Source organism: Euprymna scolopes, chromosome 38 (genome assembly GCF_053919585.1).
Source record: "Euprymna scolopes isolate OS-2025 chromosome 38, ASM5391958v1, whole genome shotgun sequence".
NCBI classification, from domain to species: Eukaryota; Metazoa; Mollusca; class Cephalopoda; order Sepiida; family Sepiolidae; genus Euprymna; species Euprymna scolopes.
The window spans coordinates 6232210-6251622 of record NC_136519.1 but is presented as its reverse complement, the minus strand read 5'-3'; the positions used below and the strand labels follow the sequence as shown (position 1 = coordinate 6251622).

At 33.2% G+C, this 19413-nt stretch overlaps 1 protein-coding gene and 1 pseudogene across 4 annotated transcripts in view; both read left to right on the top strand.

Annotated features, from left to right (window-relative positions):
* Positions 1-19413, top strand: part of LOC145263057 (uncharacterized) — a 1096083-nt gene that overhangs the window by 543528 nt on the left and 533142 nt on the right. The window lies entirely within an intron of this gene.
* LOC145263527 (5S ribosomal RNA) lies at positions 16862-16979 on the top strand (annotated as a pseudogene).

The following is a 19413-nucleotide window of genomic DNA, read 5'->3' as shown; positions in this document are numbered from 1 at the left end:
ATACGCATACGTATGGGCATGGCTCAGAGGCTAAGAAATAAGGCTTGAGAGTTGTATGTTCTGGGTTCAATTCTAGACGATGGTACCCAAGGCATTCCTTTTTATTATTTTCGAAATCACTGCTATATATTGGATACAAAAATAATCGATAAGAATCGATTCTATAATAATAAATACGAAATCTGCATGAATTATCATATGTCAGTGTATTTTACGACCGGACAACGCCGGAAGGCTTGCTAATATGTATATATTTCTCGCACAGCAAGTTTTTTTTTTTTTTCAAGTTGAACCAAACTAAAATTCTTCTATCGATTTAATTAGCCTGTACTATAAAACTTAAAGCAATGAGAAGTATCTTAAAAAATAACATGCTTAAGCGTAATATAGTATTTTTTTTCGATATAAGATCTGTCTATCCATTAGTCTATCTATTAAGTATATAATATATTTAAAGGAAGACAACACTAGATGAGATATAAAAATTACATATACAGTAGTGCAGTTGGGCGTCCATCAACCAACTTGCCCTGGATCGGAAGTAATACTGGAAAATAAGTCACGAGGGTTCGCAATCCACACCAAACGGAAGATGCGACTCATAATTATATGCAGTAGACGAAAATTAAAAATTATATATGCAGTAGATAAGAATTAAAAATTATATATACAGTAGACGAGAATTAAAAATTATATATACAGTAGATAAGAATTAAAAATTATATATATACAGTAGATAAGAATTAAAAATTATATATATACAGTAGGTAAGTATTAAACATTATATATACAGTAGGTAAGTATTAAACATTATATATACAGTAGATAAGAATTAAAAATTATATATACAGTAGATAAGAATTAAAAATTATATATACAGTAGGTAAGAATTCAAAATTATATATACAGTAGATAAGAATTAAAAATTATATATACAGTAGGTAAGAATTAAAAATTATATATACAGTAGGTAAGAATTCAAAATTATATATACAGTAGATGAGAATTAAAAATTATATACAGTAGATAAGAATTAAAAATTATATATACAGTAGATAAGAATTAAAAATTATATATATATACAGTAGATGTGAATTAAAAATTATATATATATACAGTAGATGTGAATTAAAAATTATATATACAGTAGATGAGAATTAAAAATTATATATACAGTAGATGACAATTAAAAATTATATATACAGTAGATGAGAATTAAAAATTATATATACAGTAGATAAGAATTAAAAATTATATATACAGTAGGTAAGAATTAAAAATTATATATACAGTAGGTAAGAATTAAAAATTATATATACAGTAGATGAGAATTAAAAATTATATATACAGTAGATGAGAATTAAAAATTATATATACAGTAGATGAGAATTAAAAATTATATATACAGTAGATAAGAATTAAAAATTATATATACAGTAGGTAAGAATTAAAAATTATATATGCAGTAGATGAGAAATAAAAATTATATATGCAGTAGATGAGAAATAAAAATTATATATGCAGTAGATGAGAATTAAAAATTATATATACAGTAGATGAGAATTAAAAATTATATATACAGTAGATAAGAATTAAAAATTATATATACAGTAGGTAAGAATTAAAAATTATATATATAGTAAATTAGAATTAAAAATTATATATACAGTAGATAAGAATTAAAAATTATATATACAGTAGGTAAGAATTAAAAATTATATATATACAGTAGGTAAGAATAAAAATTATATATACAGTAGATAAGAATTGAAAATTATATATATACAGTAGATAAGAATTGAAAATTATATATATACAGTAGATAAGAATTAAAAATTATATATACAGTAGATAAGAATTAAAAATTATATATACAGTAGATAAGAATTAAAATTATATATACAGTAGATAATAATTAAAAATTATATATACAGTAGGTAAGAATTTAAAATTATATATACAGTAGATAAGAATTAAAAATTATATATACAGTAGGTAAGAATTAAAAATTATATATACAGTAGATGAGAATTAAAAATTATATATACAGTAGATGAGAATTAAAATTATATATACAGTAGATGAGAATTAAAAATTATATATACAGTAGGTAAGAATTAAAAATTATATATGCAGTAGATAAGAATTAAAAATTATATATACAGTAGATAAGAATTTAAAAAAATAAAAAAATAAATTAAATTTACAAAACCAAAAACTCTGTATTAGGAAGGAATTGGAATTTGAATTGTCATGATTCAGCGTTAGCAGAGTTCAAAGAAAACAAGCCTGAGGAGACTCCAAGGTTGAAAGTATTTAATCTTTGCAGATAATTCACGATACTAATTCATAACGGATTATTTTGCATTCTTTATGATGCTCAAAGAATTCACTGGAATTCGATAGACAAAAAAAAAAAAAAAAAAGGAATTTCTTAAGATGTGCGAATTTAGTCGGCATCTTTTGATGAAGATGCTATTTTTGCAAACTGACTTGATAGACTTTCGTATGAAGACTTTAGAATGCGTCTAAAATAATAGTGGATAAATGTGGCCCGTTGTTATTAACTCATCTAAAATCAAGTTTCTTTCTTTTTTTTAACAACCAAATCTCAAATCTTTATTTTTGTCAGGGATTTTTCTCTCAGGCTAAAAATCAGCAGTCTACACCATTCTTCTAATGCCCCCCCCTCTCTCTCTCTCTCTCTCCTGGATGATTGCCATATGCAGGTAGTCCTTTGCAGTTATAAGAGATTTATCCTCCCAGGATTTGCTTTCTCTCTTTGAAAAGGGTTAGTTTATTGCTAATCGCCTGAGGCGCCTCAACTGGGGAATGACCAGGTATCTTTATTGCTGGGTCGGAGTGCTCCTCCTCTAGAGCGCTGACTTTTCAATTCCGCTTTCCGACTCTTGTGTCACATTTCTCGCTGTGGGGAAGAAGTTGGAATGATCGCACTCTTTAGGTTCTATCACGTCAGATCTAATACGGAGGACAAATTTCAAACTTATTGCTACGGCTATTAAAAAAACAGTTAAACCATACCACTGAGTCAGAAAATGTCAAATTGCGGGTGCAATTCTCATCTCGTATAATAATTAGGTTCTAAAAACCGGAGTACTGCTACCACATCCGGAGAGGTACTGCTTAGTGCAATCCTTCTAGCATTAACACACTTTAAAATGAACTTCACAATCTAGTGGATGACGATCTCTTATGGTCTCTATAATGATAAAACATTTACATCAAGAACTCGTTTTGGTACCACAGCAGAAAAAGACTTTTCTTTCTTTTGAAGATCCGATTATTTGAATTAGGAAAATATAATTCGTACTATTTGAATTCTTCAGACGAATGTTCTCATCCTTGTTATTTTCACATAAAGTTTTGGTTGGATATAATCTCTGATCTTTTTCAGATGTGTTTTTGCGAACTTGGGAATCTTTCTGTCAAATTCGGGAATCTGCACGAAGTTTCGAATGAACCCTTTATTCAATCTATTAATTAGAATGCGTTTTATTCTGTTAGCCATGATTGGATATAAGTCCTAAAAAAAAATCGCAGTTGTATTTTTTGAGTATCGCCCGCATTGAAAATTAAAACTTCAACCTCTGAAATAATGTAACTTTTATAACTGAATTTTACCAAGTACTTCATCCACTATTCTACGGATCTTTGCGGGCAATTTTAGTGCAAATATTACGAGCTTGAAAAAGTTTACATATGGTAATAATATGTAATAATAAATGGTGATATTACATCTAGAAACAAAATAGATTTAGGGATCCTAACATATTAATCTAACATTAGTCCTTCTATTCTCCCTCTCCCCCCCCCCTCCCTCCCTCTCTCTCTCTCTCTCTCTCTCTCTCTCTCTTTCTCTCTCTCGGATAAACGAAAATTTTGTTTCACAGTTTAGCATGACAGATAAAAGAAAATACTATTTCAAACTTTAGCATGACAGATAGATGAAAATGCTATTTCAAATTTTAGCATGGACGATGTACGAAAGCGCGATTTCAGGCTCTAGCATGACAGATAAACGAAAATTTTATTTCAAACTTTAGCGTGACAGATAATCGAAAATTATATTTGCCAACTTATGCATGACAGATAAACGAAAATTATATTTGCCAGCTTAGCATGACAGTTAAACGAAAATTATATTAAAAACTTTAGCATAACATATAAACGAAAATTACATTTTAAATTTTAGCATGACAGATATTTGAAAATTCTATTTCAAACTTGCGAATGACAGACAAACGAAAATGCTATTTCAAACGTAAGTATGACACACTAAAGGAGATGATATTTCATCTGAAACATCTGACTGGCAAAAAAATGCGACAAATAGACGGATAGAAGCTTTTATAGAACTTTTTTTTTACATGGAAGTCACCACTTATCAAGGCCTGGAAGCCACTCGGGGATAAGGGTTATTAGGTGTACAGTAATCAATGGGACAATATCGTAGTAATCGTTAGTAATGGAGATCTGATAAAGTGTCTTACTTAAGAGGGCGGTTCATCAGGAACTTGTTTATGTTGGACTTGAAGACATCCAAGTTGTAGTCAGGTGGGAAACAGGCAAACGGAAGAGAGTTCTTAGATTTATCTAAGATAAGACACGAGTCTATTCAATCAGTTCACATAACAATGGCAGTTCTGTTTTCAATTGAAGCTTGACTGACCACCTGATAGACGAAGCGTCTCCTTGAGATATGTGGACGCGTCTAAAGCTAACTAAAAAAGAAAAACAAAAGAAAAACGAAATGCTAATACAATTAAATACAAAAGCAGCAAGTCTGATCTAATAGAATTATTGTCACTTTGAAAGATTATAAATGCCTCCATTACTCTCTATAAAACCTGTAATGTTATTAGCAACTCGTTGAACGTTTCTCTGGCAGTTCTAGTGTAATCGAAAAAAATAAAACGAATAACGATTCGGAATCACGAACAAAATTCCAGCAGCATTTCCATCGTTTAAACATTTTGAGAAGATTTTCAATGATTTGAAGTTAATGAGTTGCTTTGGCGATTTTAATGAAATATAATTTCAAAAAGAGGAAATACAACCGTATCCTAAACGTGTATAAACACTTGTGCGTGTATTGGGAACTATTATTATTATTTTTTTACTTTACACACTTATAACTAATCCAACATATAAAATTATCTTGCCGGATATATTTTTTTAATTTAGATTCATATACCAATAGATCTGACTGATTGATATTTTCTTCTGAGTATCCAATTTTTTATTTTTTGTTTTTGCATCATTTTGTTACACCTAAAAAGATACTTCCTATGAATTAGTTTAGAAAATTCATTATTCCGGTGCAGAAGATTTATAAAATGAACACATTCTCCACTAAATAGAAAAATTTGCTTCCGTCATTAATAAAAAATATTTTTTTATTATTTTCCAATATATTTTTCCTGTCAGATAGAAAATCACACTTTTTTCATAAATATTAGCATATTCATTTTTAAAAACAATTTGTTATCGTAAGTCAACATTTTTTATTTATAACAACTAAGGTGTTGTTTTAAACTAATGATGTAAGCGACTGTAGTTACAAATTATACTGCATTACTTTTAAGCTTTTAACATATAGATTCAAAAGTAATTTTTGTCTACATTAACTGTGTATAAAGTCGAGTGATATGGTTCAGCCGTGAATCTAATGCAACAGAAAAAGTATTTTGGGGGAGCCATTATTTTAGTAAATACCTAGCACAATTCCTTAATTAGTAGCTTATTTTACGAAATTTATTTTACGAAATTTATTTTACGAAATTAAGTTTTATTTTACGTTTTTACGAAATTTTCTGTAAAATCTTTTAAAAATCGAAAATATTAATTTGCTTATTGTTATGTTTGACGTCCATCTTCGTTGCCAACTGTGATGTTTGCAGGTTGAACCAAATAACGTATAAGGCAATACAAATGAAGACTCAACAAAACAAAGGTAGATCAATAAGAAGTGTATTAGGAAAAGTATATTTACAGTATATTTACATAATGGTTGTCAAGTAAGAGAGTCTTGGCTGGAGAACATATCTGCTCTCGGCTCGGCCTTCAGTGGTTAATACACACTCAGACTAACCAAGTCTTGCTACTTATGTGTAATATTATCCACATATGTAAATGAGTGGGTGCTACCACAACACTTATTACGTTTCAAACAGTGAAATAACACAAGAAAACTTCACGTCAGTCGATGTCCCTCGATTGTATATAGCTTACACATTTTTATTAATATTAATCAGATATTTATTTACATAAAAACATTGGATTTACAGATTAATAATTTTTATTCAGTATTAAGCTAGTATTTATTTAAATATTAAAAATCCATAGCATAAAATATAATTATATTTAAAAAAAAAACAACGTATTTTGGATACTTCTAAATTACAAAACACAACAACTGACGATTATTAGACCATCTGGAGTTATGGTTACTTATTTCTCTTGGTGTTTTGAGTTATCTCCCCTTTGATTGGTCACATTCACTCTTTTTTATATTATAAAATTAAGATCTTGTATGTGTGGAAATGTTTCTCGCCTCTACGTAATTTTGATAGATAAATATGCATAACATTTTTTACTTGCTATTAAACAAACGCACTTAGTTTGACGACATCTTTCAAGGATGAAACAAAATCGTTTCTGTACAGCTTACAAATTTTTACGGTTTGTACGAAGTGCCTTAAATAAGTTTCCAGACTTTTTTTGTACAGGCATTTAAATTTGTCTTTGACAATTCAGTATTTTTTGATATACGTCTTATGAGACAACTGACCATTTTTTATGATTTCAAGTTCGAAGGAACGGCTAGAACAGGAATTGGAATACGTGCTACTAAAACCTGATTCTCACAGCTGGTGAATTTTAAAGATGCAATCTGAACGTGAGGATACTTTAAAAGAACGATATGTAATAACAGTCTGTGTTAAACTTGGAAATAAATGCCACAGAAACGTATGGAATGCTTCAGACTGCTTTTAGACCATTCTGCATGAATCGAGCATCAGTTTTTGAGTGGCATAAGAGATTCAAGAAAAAACAGGGAGTCTATGAGGGATCATAGGAGATGTGGGAGAAGTAAGGAAGTCAGAACACCAGAGTTGATTGGCCAAATAAAGAATTTCATGGATAAGGACCGTCGTGTGTCTATAGAGACAATAAGTGCACGGTTTGATGTTAGTGTGGGAACTTTACACACAGTTATTTACGAGGAACTGATGATGCAAAAGATTTGTGCAAAATTTGTCCCAGGGGTGCTCAAAGAAGATCAGAAAGAACGACGTTGTTATGGCCATCAAGACAGTTCTTTATCCTTCCTATAGTCCAGACTTTGCTCCCTATGACTTTTGGTTATTCCCTAAGCTCAAGGAAAATCTTAGAGGCTGTCGTTATGAGACAATGGAGGAGATGAAAGAGGCTGTGACGAGGGTCATTGACACGCTCACCCAAAAGGACTTCCATGGGGCTTTCCAGAAGTTGTTAGAACAGTATAAGTTCATTGCAGCCGGAGGAGATTACTTTGAAAAGGACTAGAGTTTCATATGTGTACTATCAATAAAAGTGCCCTTACGAAAAACGTCTGGACACTTATTGAAGGCGTCTTGTATATATTATGATTTCGCACTCTGTTCCACTTGACTGTTTCCCTCCCGACTTCAACCTGGATGTCTTCAAGTCCAACACAAACAAATTCCTGATGAACCGCCCCCCTAAGTAATGACACCTTATCAATTCTCCAATACTATTGCTACACTATCCCATTGATTACTGTACACACAATAACCCTTATCCCCGAGTGGCCATTGGGCCTTGATAAGTGGTGAACTCCATGTAAAAAAAAAGCACTTGGCTGAGAAACAATGGCTGATCTAACAGTTAAGTTAAAGACTTGGAGGAATGCCATGGAAAATAGTGATATGACAGTGAAGGTTACCGAGACGAAAGCGTGTTAGAAATAAATATATTCCTTTAATAGAATTTGCAAAGTAAAATAAAATTATAGAATATAAATAAAATAAAATAACAATTTGTCGCTTGTGTTAATTTTCATGAATAATTAAAAGAACGTTCTTTGTTGATTAAAATTAAAACCTATCTTTTGCGCTTGTATTAATTAAAAAAACCTTTTTATTCAAAGTCAATATATAAAAAATTCTTTCAACAACAAAAAAAAAGACAACAAAACTCTTTCTAATAGTGCGGCAGGTTATCTCAATATTCCATAAGAATATTTCACTTAGTGATACAAGCACCAAAATTGGCACAAATGACGTTCAGAACATACATTTTATAAAAATTCAAGATGGCTGTAGAAGCAAACCAGACAAATTTCAATTTTGGTGCTTGTATCACCAAGTGAAAGATTGTTTCAGCAATCTGCCCCATTATAAAGGAAAGACGATACTCTAAAATGTCGTTGCTATGACCAACGTTTTTGAAAATGAAGAACTTACTTCGAACAACTATCTTTAAAAGAAAATAGAAGACCAAAGATAAGTGTTGATTTAATTGTAATGAGTATCTGAGTACATATAGTCATCCACATACAGCATTGTTTCGCTGTATCACCGCTCATAAATGCACCTAGACTTAGCAACTACCTCAAGCCAGGTTTGAAACTCGTCCGCTTAGACCACAGTCGGAACCTCTAACCGTTACAGTATTCGGCTGCTGCTAGGATAGGTATATGAATTAATAATGTTCAAACATTGTCCAAACACCTAAGCTCTATTTTTTTTTTTTTACGTTAATGGCATTTTGTTTATCACTTGCCAATATGCTCATCCAATGATATGGAGCATTTATAGTCATCCACGTACAGTACTGTTTCGCTGTATCACAGCTATTCTGTGGGGATAGACTTAGCAACTAGCTAAAGCCAGGTTTGAAATTCGACCACCTAGGCATACAATAATTTGACTTGGCTAAGAGTTCTTTTTATTTACAAAAGTGTTCAAAAAAAGTAAGTGCTAAAGTTTAAGCCATTCTTATTTAAAATAATTTTCCTAACAAGTAATGATCAGTAGTGTTAGAAAGTTCTTCAAAAGAGAAAAAATCCTCTGCATAGTTTCTGGAAAAGGAGTTAGGTGCAATTCAACCTTTGTGGTCCCTGTAAGCATTGATTCCACAAGAAGTGCAGTGTAATTACCGGTAAGTTGTGAGATGATAACCAGTTTGTCTGTAAGATGTGTAAGACAATGGAGACGGATGAAAAGTCAGGTGTGGAGAAAATATATATTTGGATGGTAAAGTTATTGAGGTTGTCAAGAAGTTTTGTTATCTTGATATCATTAGAACACAGGGGGGAGCAGGTCTAGTGTGATTGAAAGAATTAGGAGGTGGATGAACTTTGCCATTACTAACTAACAGAGAGTTATCACTGCCGATCAAGGAAAGCTTGTGTAGGCAGTGTGATAATGTACAGAAGTGAAACCTGGCCAGTGAAGGTCGAAGACATGCACCACATGAAGAGAAATGATATAAGATTTATACGAAGGATGTGTGTGATGTGAGTATTAAAGACTGGCTTAGATCTCATGACCTCAGAGGAAGATTAAATCTGGATAGTACAGGAAGATGTGTACAGAATGGATACTTGGATTGCATTGCCATCATCCAATGATACATGTGAATTTTTCATTTTGTAAATGTAGAACAGTTGAGGCAGCAGGTCCAGTTTACATGAGAAAGCCAAAGTAAGCTTGGGAGTGATTTATTAAAAATGGACCTGAGAGAAAGATAGATCGATAATGAACTGACCAGAAATAGATTAGTTAGGAAGTCAGTTTCTTAAAGCCGTCCAACAGATGCCAGCATGTAAAATAGTGTTAAACTGATGATGATGATGATGATGATGATGATTAGTAGTAGTAGTAGTAGTAGTAGTAGTAGTAGTAGTAGTAGTAGTAGTAGTAGTAGTAGTAGTAAATTAATCAATCGATCGATGGAATCCTCTCGTATACTACTTTCTGTCTGAGTGGACCTGGGAGTAAAATGGATTTTAAAGAAAGAGGAATAAATAAAGGCCTGACCAGAAATGGGGTTGGAAGTCAGTTCCTTAAAGCCATCCAACACATGCCAGCATGTTAAATTGATGATGATGATGATGATGATGCATCTTTTTATCTATAGATTAATTATATTTGTTTGCAAAAAAAGAAAAATGTCTTTTTAGAAAGGTTCATAAGCTTTTCGATTTCATTTGATTCTTGACGCTATTGTCAAGCAGAAAGCCGTTCGCTTTCTCTCTTTCTCTCCTCCATCTAATAATTTTTTTTTTTTTTTTTCCGAGTGAGAAATTGAATAAAGCACTTTAAATTTGTCCTTTTTATCAGAATTTCATATTACAGGATGTCAGAATTCAATCTAATCTTGCCTTTGTAGATTCGGCGTGATATTTACAATAAAACGGGCAATAAAATTAAAGAAACCGACATTGTTGTCTGAAAGAAATATTAAACGAATTGATGAAAACCAGATAAGGAATCGTACGAAGCGAACACTGTCCAAATAAAAAAACAAAAAACAAAACATTCCTAAGTTATGGTTCTACGATTTGGCAAATGCCTTTGTTTAAATTTAATCTTCACACTCTAGCGTTAATTTATGCCAACATTGTTTGCAGCCAAAGAATTTAATTTGAAATGTATATAATTACCTTCATATATATATATATATATATATATATATATATATATATATATATATATATATATATATATATATATATATATATATATATACATTACCTTCATTGAAATGTATATATTTACCTCCATTAAGGAGGTTATTTGGAACGATGTTTTTTTGTTTATTTATTGGGATCCTACGCCGGTAAATAGATTATGTTAACTAGTATGAATTTCGACAAGGGTCCCATTAAGTACATGTCAGGATAACCTGACGCCAAACAGAAATAAACCCAATGCATCTAGCGTGAGTGAGGCGTGTGGGGGGGGGTATCAGAGGTTAGCTTCTTAGACAAAACATACGAGAGGCAGGTGTCGATGATATTACATTAGGAATTATCATGTGTTCAGGGGACGTGACAGAGTTTCAGGGTAGTTTTACTCGAGGAAGCGGCCAGACCAGACGTGTCCGACAACGTAGAAATCTGTGTGAATTTCCTCGAGACCATTTGTCGACCAATTTTAAGGCAAAGTAAAAAAAAATTAAGTAAAAAAGACTTAATTTTAGTATCTCTTTTTGTGAACAAACTTGTCTCCATAATAACACGGCTATAAATATACAGGGTGACCCCAAAAAACTGGGCTCCAACTCTTAGGCCCTGTTTCTTAGTGTTTTGTCTGAATGAAATGAAACTTTGGTCATACCTAGTTTATTATATTAAAAAATCACATCAAAACACTAGGGTCGTTGGCCTTTTTTCTCCGTTCTACAGCATATGTTCTAGATGGCCTCCATTTAGCTTCTTTTTTGGGGGGGCACTCTGTGTGTATATATATATATATATATATATATATATATATATATATATGATTGGAACATATTGTCAGACGAGTGCCACTCTCTCAGACACTTAGTCCATGAGTCCAAAAATGACTTCCATCGCCACAGGACCATTTTAATAGACAAATGCCTGCGGGAGTATCTATACACAGATGATGTTACAGAGTCTTAGCTTTGTACGACAGCTAAGTCTCTCTCTCGGTTCAAAATGTTGAGATCACGCAACAAGTTAAACTGCAGACCAGCTTAGTGCGGGTACTGGTCTCCCGCTTTCTGTTTTTTTTAAATCAGAGATTTGCTTCTCCTAGAAAGGTTGCCTTCACCACGGCTTATGGGAGCCCTCTCCACCCCAACACACACACACACATACATACACATAAACACACACGGTGCTAGTTGGCCGTTGACCGCGAAAAAGGGTTCATTCGCCCTTTGGAAGGTCTTCTTTTTAATCCTTCAGGGAGACTAGCCACCCTCCTCACCAAACAAGTCTGGTGGGGGAACCAGTTTAGTTGCTGGTGACCCGACCATGAGGCATTAGTACTGGGTTACATGGTAACAGTAGCATATAACATGACCTGACATGAAATATATATATATATCAATGAATTAATTCCAAAATCATATATTAAAGTAACATATGTGAGGAAACGATATTGTTTTTGCACCAACCTAATATTATATCATATTAATTTCTTTTAATGATTATAAATTAGTAATAAATTCGGAACCCTTCATAATAGGGAGTTCATATGTAGATTAAATACAATCTGCATCTTTAATCTGCAGCTCCACATCCTTCCTCTCCCTTCCCCTCAAAAATTAAGTTTCAGAATGATTGTTTAGATTTGGTTTGCTAATAATTGGTGTTTACTTTTAAACGTAAGAGAAATAAACTTGTTTTTGTGCATGTCAAAATTATATTAAGCATTAGAGTCTAACTGGATGCTTGTTTACATCGGTGATCTTTTAAACGACCGCATTTCAGGTGAAAACGTGATTACGTACTTACATGTCATGGTGAAATTTAGTAAAAATTCCAAAAAATTACGAAAAAATGATCCAGTAGAAAAATATATGAATATTGATCTCAGGCTTAGGAGGAAAACAGTCATCAGGAAAAGTTTCGCTGACCGACAGTTCTTTGGGAGTAAGATACTGGAATCATTTCCGACCGGTCGAAGAATAAATGATCATCATGTTTTTATAACTGCCGTCTTCTGTGTTCATTATTACAATGAGAAAGGTAACGTGTTTATATTATATGTACAACTGTCAAACGCACTCTCAGTCTATCTATCAAGATATTCAAAAATCTCTTCTAGTTGAATTACAGGCTTGGTGCTCTTGTAGTAACATGTACACTGTCTATTGTGTATATATATATATATGTATATATACAGAACTGTCTCTCTCTTTATATATACCCTGTTTATGTCTCTAATATTCTATGTCCACAAACATGAACAACAACATCTAACCCTAACCCTAACCCTAACCCTAAATCTAAATAAGAACAACGAAACACACTCGCATATTTGGTACCCTCCAAAATAACACCCATTATATAATATAACCAGACAAGCACCAAAATCCCACCTCCTCACTGCAGAGGTCGTTCGATGCCAGAAAGCTTTCTACTCTAAAAGTTTCTTCCGTCAGACTGCTAGACTTCGGAATCCCGACCCTATTTCCTGCTTCCCTGGCTGTACTAACATACAGACATTTAAATCTAAGGTGAACAGACATCTCACTACTCAACTCCCCACATTTTATTGTTAAACCCGACTTCGAGTAGGAGCCCCCTATTTTCCAAGCGGCAATATGCTTTGTTTAGGGGGGGGGAGTAAAAAACAAAAAAAGTTTTGATAGATGACCAATGTTAACACTATTCCTCTATTAGAATAATTTCTATGGCAGTTTCATTTCTTTCTCTTCATCTTTCCGAAGATGAAATTTTCTTCGAAGATAGAAAATAATACCATCTTTTTTATTGAACCACACTTGCAAATATGGCCTAACTAGCAGGCCGCCCGGTGTTGCCCGGTTCTAAAATATGTATAAATATTATATTTTAATTCACACATAAACTGAGACATTTGTATGCGAGTATTGTCTTTTTCTAAACAGTTCACTTCTTTTAAATAAAAAAAAATATACTCGAGCTGAGATTGAAACCAAACCCAAAGCCACTGAGTCAAATACGATAACCATTAGGTCGGCTTAACATGACTTTAAAAAGTGTTTTCAAACATACTTATTCTAAACATAAGAAAGCTGTCATGTGAACCATTCACGCATGTGCATTCGTGAAACAGTTGAAAACATATAAAAATCCGATGCCTCCCACATACCGATTTTTCTATTTTGATCTCCTTAGCAGCCCTTTCTTTCAGACGAAAACCGATTAAAAAGTTTTCTACATGTGTGAGTACGCTATATACCAAATTTCAAGTCTATAGATAAAAAATTCATTGAGTATATAGGTTGAGAAGTGTCCACACACCTTCTTACTTTTATAAATATATAGATATTACATGTGAAACTGTAGATCTATACCAAAATCTCAAGGATTTAGATTTCTTGTTTGAAAAAAAAAATTCATTTTAAACAAAATTTCATGAATTCCGGTTTTATAAAAGAGCAAAACAATTTAAAATTCTAGAAAAATTAGAAAAAAATGTCTTCATTTTTAGATTTTTCATACAAAAACATGTTTGTTTTTTTTTTAGATTTCTACAAAAAAAGAATGATTTGAGATTTCTGAAAAGAAATTGCCTTGATTTGAAATATAAGCCGAAAAATGCAAATATCTTAAAATTTTCGCAACAATTGTTTTTATTTTTATTCAGACTTGCAGAAAATAATCCTGATTTGCACAAAAAATACTTTGATTTTGGATTCATGCAAAAATATATTGATTTTAGATGTTTATAAAATTTCCCTCACTCTCACCCCTGTTTATCTCTCTGTCTTTAACTATGGTTAAACAGTTACAATTAAAACCGGAAATATGTTTATTTATTTATGCTATGTGAGTTAGTGCCCATTTATCCTGTGAAATTTACTTTGGGTTTGATTTTCATAAACCAAGATGGATGTGATTTATCCTCCCCTAAATCCAACATGTGCTCACTTTTCATAATAAGTAAGGATATTTAGTGTATCTTAAATAGTATATGACTAAACCTTTCGCTTGACAATATATTTTGACCGGGCAACGCCGGGTATATACAGCTAGTAATATTCAGTATATATATATATATATATATATATATATATATATATATATATATATATATATATATATATATATATGCCAAACTTTCACAAAGAAACACACGTCTAGCTAAAAACACTATCAATAATTCACTGCACTCTTTATCTGTGCCTAAACCTAAACGTAGATTCCATTAGCAAAGCTTCTTTCTTAGAACTGCTCGCCTGTGGAACTGTCTTCCGTTTTCCTGCTTTCCAGCTGACTACAATATGATTGTCTTCAAGTCCAACGTAAACAAGTTTTTGATGAGCCGTTCAACTTATGTTAACAAATTTACCGAATTTCCATTACTATCAATTACTATATTGCCCAATTTACTACTGTACACTGTTTAACCCTTATCCTCGAGTCGCCTCCGGGCCTTGATAAATGGTGATGCATATATACACTGAATATTTAATTTTGCCCAATGACAGTCGTCCAATCATAGTTCTCTATATCCACTCTTTGTTGCCCCCTGCCCAAGTGGGAGAGGTTAATGATGGGTAATAATTTTATTTTCAAAGTTGATTCAAGTTAGCTGCTAAGTTTGGCGTACGTTGTGCTCTTTGGCAAGGTCTACAAATGCTTTTGTTTGCATATTTATTTCTATAACTGAAGTCATGGCAGAAAATTGGTTGGAAAAATTGGCAACTAAGAACTGGCACTTGAGAGAAGGAATTAATCCTTGAAACTCCAATAATTTTCACCAGTGTAACGGTGCCAGAATTGTTCTCTATCGGATAACTAAGGTTGACAGGAAATGTCCAATTCATTCTAGCCTTTTGGTACTTGTTGTGGGGATATGACAGATAAGTAAAAGTAGAAATATCTTGGATTAAGATAAGCGGGAGAGGGGCCGTGGAGGGATGGCTTAATGGTAACTCAAGCGATTTATGGAATCGGTAAACATAGTTCAAATTCATTAAAATTTCTTTTTATGTTAACTTTTTTATTACTCTTTTTGCCTTCTAACAAAACACATTGCCACTTGGAACGTAAGGGGCTACTATTTGGGATCATGTCTAATAGAGGACAGCGGGGAGTTGAGCAGCGAGATGTATACTTACATTACATTTAACTTCCTGTGCGTTAGGGAAATGGTAGACAGAAAGAAATTTCTAAGTCTTGTAGGCCAAAGGAAGAAACTATTAGAATATAAGGCTTTCTGAGATCTCAACAGTGAAGGGGTGGGATTTTGATAATTGTCAGGCTAGTCGGGAGTATATATGTCGAGGGGACTAATATTGGTGAGAAAAGTATGAATCTCTAACTTTATTGCAAGTCAGCTGTTTTGGCATTAAATGGCCCAAAATTGAACAATAAACACTTAAAGCTTCCAATGCTATTGGTAAGAATTGCACTAAATTCAGCATGAAGCAACCTTGGCTCGATGGTGAGATCAAAATTATGCTACTACTGATACTACTTATATAAATGATTAAGTAAAAACGTGTATTAAATCATGTTAGCTGTTTTTAGTTTGTGCATTATTGTTTTAAAAAAATGTAAACTTTGGATTTAATTTGCAGTTATAGGTAAAATAACATATCCTGTTTAATAAATATTTGTTTCAGCATGAATACCCCACAGGCCTTCTAGATGTGTCATAGACGGTTTGAAATGATACTACTAATTATAATATTACTAGCCTGGGTGCCCGGCGTTGCCCGGGTGTTTGGAGGTGTGTGTTGAGCAAAAAGAAAAAAGTGGTAGTAGGCAGGCAGGCTCGAACCCGTAACGCGAAGACGGAAAAAAAGTGAAAGAAAACCTGAATTCTTACCTCTACTCCATGATGCGTCTGGAAGTTCGGAACCTTGAAATTAGTAAAGTTATTCCAATCGATACAATGACTTGCAAAAATGGCAATGCAACAAAAAACGACCCTCCTTGTAGAAAAGTGCACAGCTGAGGGTGAAGGAATTAATGCTTTTGGCCAATTTTTCGATATTTGTCGTCTGAAGGGTCGAGCTTTAAAACGATACTAATCTTGTGAAAATCTGTCACCCCTGTCGAAAGTTTTAGGCAGATATACATACAAACATACATACATACATACATTTAAACAGACAGGTGAGATTTATATTATAGATAATGTCATACGGCATAATCCCATTGGCACACCAGTTCCCATTAGATCACTGAAGTTAAGCAACATTGAGCCTGGTCAATACAAATATGGGTGACCATTTGGGAATACCAGGTGCTGTATGTGCCCTCGGCTTATCTCTGCATTGTTTCCAGTTGTCTAGCACTTCTCCTTGCCAGTGGACTCGAGCTGTGCCGATTCAGGAGAAGTGTGGTTAGAGATTGCGCAACCCTTGCTTCACAATTACACACATAGCTACCCTTACAGAAGGTATCTATTGAGACCGAACAAAAGAAATCGAATTATTATATTATTATTACAAATAATATCATAAAACACACTTAGAGCCTCCAAATGTATTTGGATAAAACTGCAGTAATTTCAGTATGAAGATACCTTTGAAAGTCGGGTGTGTTATCTGGGTCAAAATTATAATAGTACTGGATCCATCCATCTAGTGTAGCCGCAGCTGAGATTGGACTCACTGTATGAGTTTGTAGTGTAATTCAAATCTTGTCCATAGCTGAATACTTGATGCTTTGCCAGGGCTATCAAGGATATTTTTTATCGTGACGCCATCACTAGATGGGGTGCCTACCACGGCTTAAGAGAGTCTCATCTACCCTCAAGAGAAGGATAGACCGCACCAGTTTCTCAACCTGGTATTTTACCTCGCAGTACATACAGCGCCTCGCCTTCCCAAATGGAATCGTTAATAAAAATTTACCATCCGTTTTGTGCAAATAAGCTTTAGCCTATGCTTAACTTGTCCACCAAGTTTGAATCATAAATGTTCAACTGTCTTTATTTTATCGCCATTCAATGATATCAATCAATTTTATTGGGAGATAAATAGTAATGTGCAGCAGGCCATTTAAAAAGATAATTAAAAAATGCTAGCAGGCCGCCCGGCATTGCCCGGTCGTAAATTACACATAAATATTATATTTTAATTCATACAGAAACCGAGACATGTGCATGCAAGTATTGTTTTTTCTAAACAGTTCAAGTCTTGTATGTGAAAAAAAAAGGAAATACTCAGGCTGAGATTGAAACCAAAACCTAAAGTCAATTACGGCAACCATTAGGCCAGCTTGGCACGATCTTTAAAATGTGTTTTCCAACCTACTTATTTCAACATGATGAATCTGTAATGCGAACCATTCACGCATGCACAGTCGTGAAACAGTTAGCAAACAGTTGAAAATCTGACCACTCTCACGTATCAATTTTTCAATTTTGACCTCTTAGTACCCTGTTTTTTTCCAGATGAAAACCAATTAAAGTTTTCCACATGCCTGAATATCCTATATATCAACTTTCAAGTTTGTAGATCCAAAATCCCTCAATCACACTCTCACTTTTATAGATATATAGATTTTAAATGTAGATTTACATCGCCATTTATGATGCTGTATGTTAGAAGTCTCCTCCTTCTACTACTACTACTACTACTACTACTACCACCAACAACAACAACAACAACAATAATAATAATAATAATAATTAAAAAAAATAAAAATGAAAAAAATCCTGCCAGATTGTAGATTTTGTCATTCCAGCATACCACAATGTGAAGATCAAGGAGATAGAAGTGGAAAAAATATACGGAACTGGCCAGAGAGCTCAACTGTATATGGAAGATAAAAAGTAAGATAACGCCAAAAATACCAAAAATCTTCGAAAAAATGAATGGGAGAGATTAAAATCAGAGGGATGGCTGAAAAGATATAATGGAATGAAAACTGCTGAAATATTAAGAAAAACCCTTGAATTCGGAGACTACAGGCGCTAGCTGGACATTTAGAAACTGCCATAGGAATAAAACACAAAAAAAAAATCCACATGGAATTGTAAGAATTGAAACTGCAGAAGTGTAAGTTAAACCACCCCTGCCCCCTTGCCTTATTTTCTTTTACCATAAACTGGTGCCAAATAAGTGAGGGGTTTAAGGAAGATGGAAAGACTAAGGAGGGAAAGCACTAATCAGACTTCTGCTGGATGAGTGCAAAAAGAACTAGGCTTTGAGGAGACTTATTGCTACCTAAATCTCAGCTAAGTCCAATGGTCGCTATCAATGAGAAATCAATGGTAAACGTCTATTGCGATAGCACAAACTAATTTGCAAAAGTGAAAAAGGTGGTGAGTACTGGAAACTTGGGGTAACTTGTTGTCACTCAGACTCCATGGAAAACCATAGGTTGTTTCCAAAGAGAATTATTTGATGGTGGCCTGTATGAAAACTTCTAGTGAATAATAATAATGTTATTAGCAACACATACTTGTAAGTTAATTTTATTGGTAAAAATATCAATGTGCAACAAGATATATAAAAGATAAAAACAGGAGATATTGCATCTATCATCTGAATGTTTGTCGAGGGCGTCTTTAAACCTGGATATGGCAAGTATCATCACAACCTCCTCTGGCAGGATGTTCTAAGGAGCAGAAACACGGACAGAGAATGTTGCCTATCTTATACATTGGAACACATCACCCTACTATTAATGACACCGCATTCAAGAAAAACAACAACGTATGTCTGGTGTAGCACGTAAAC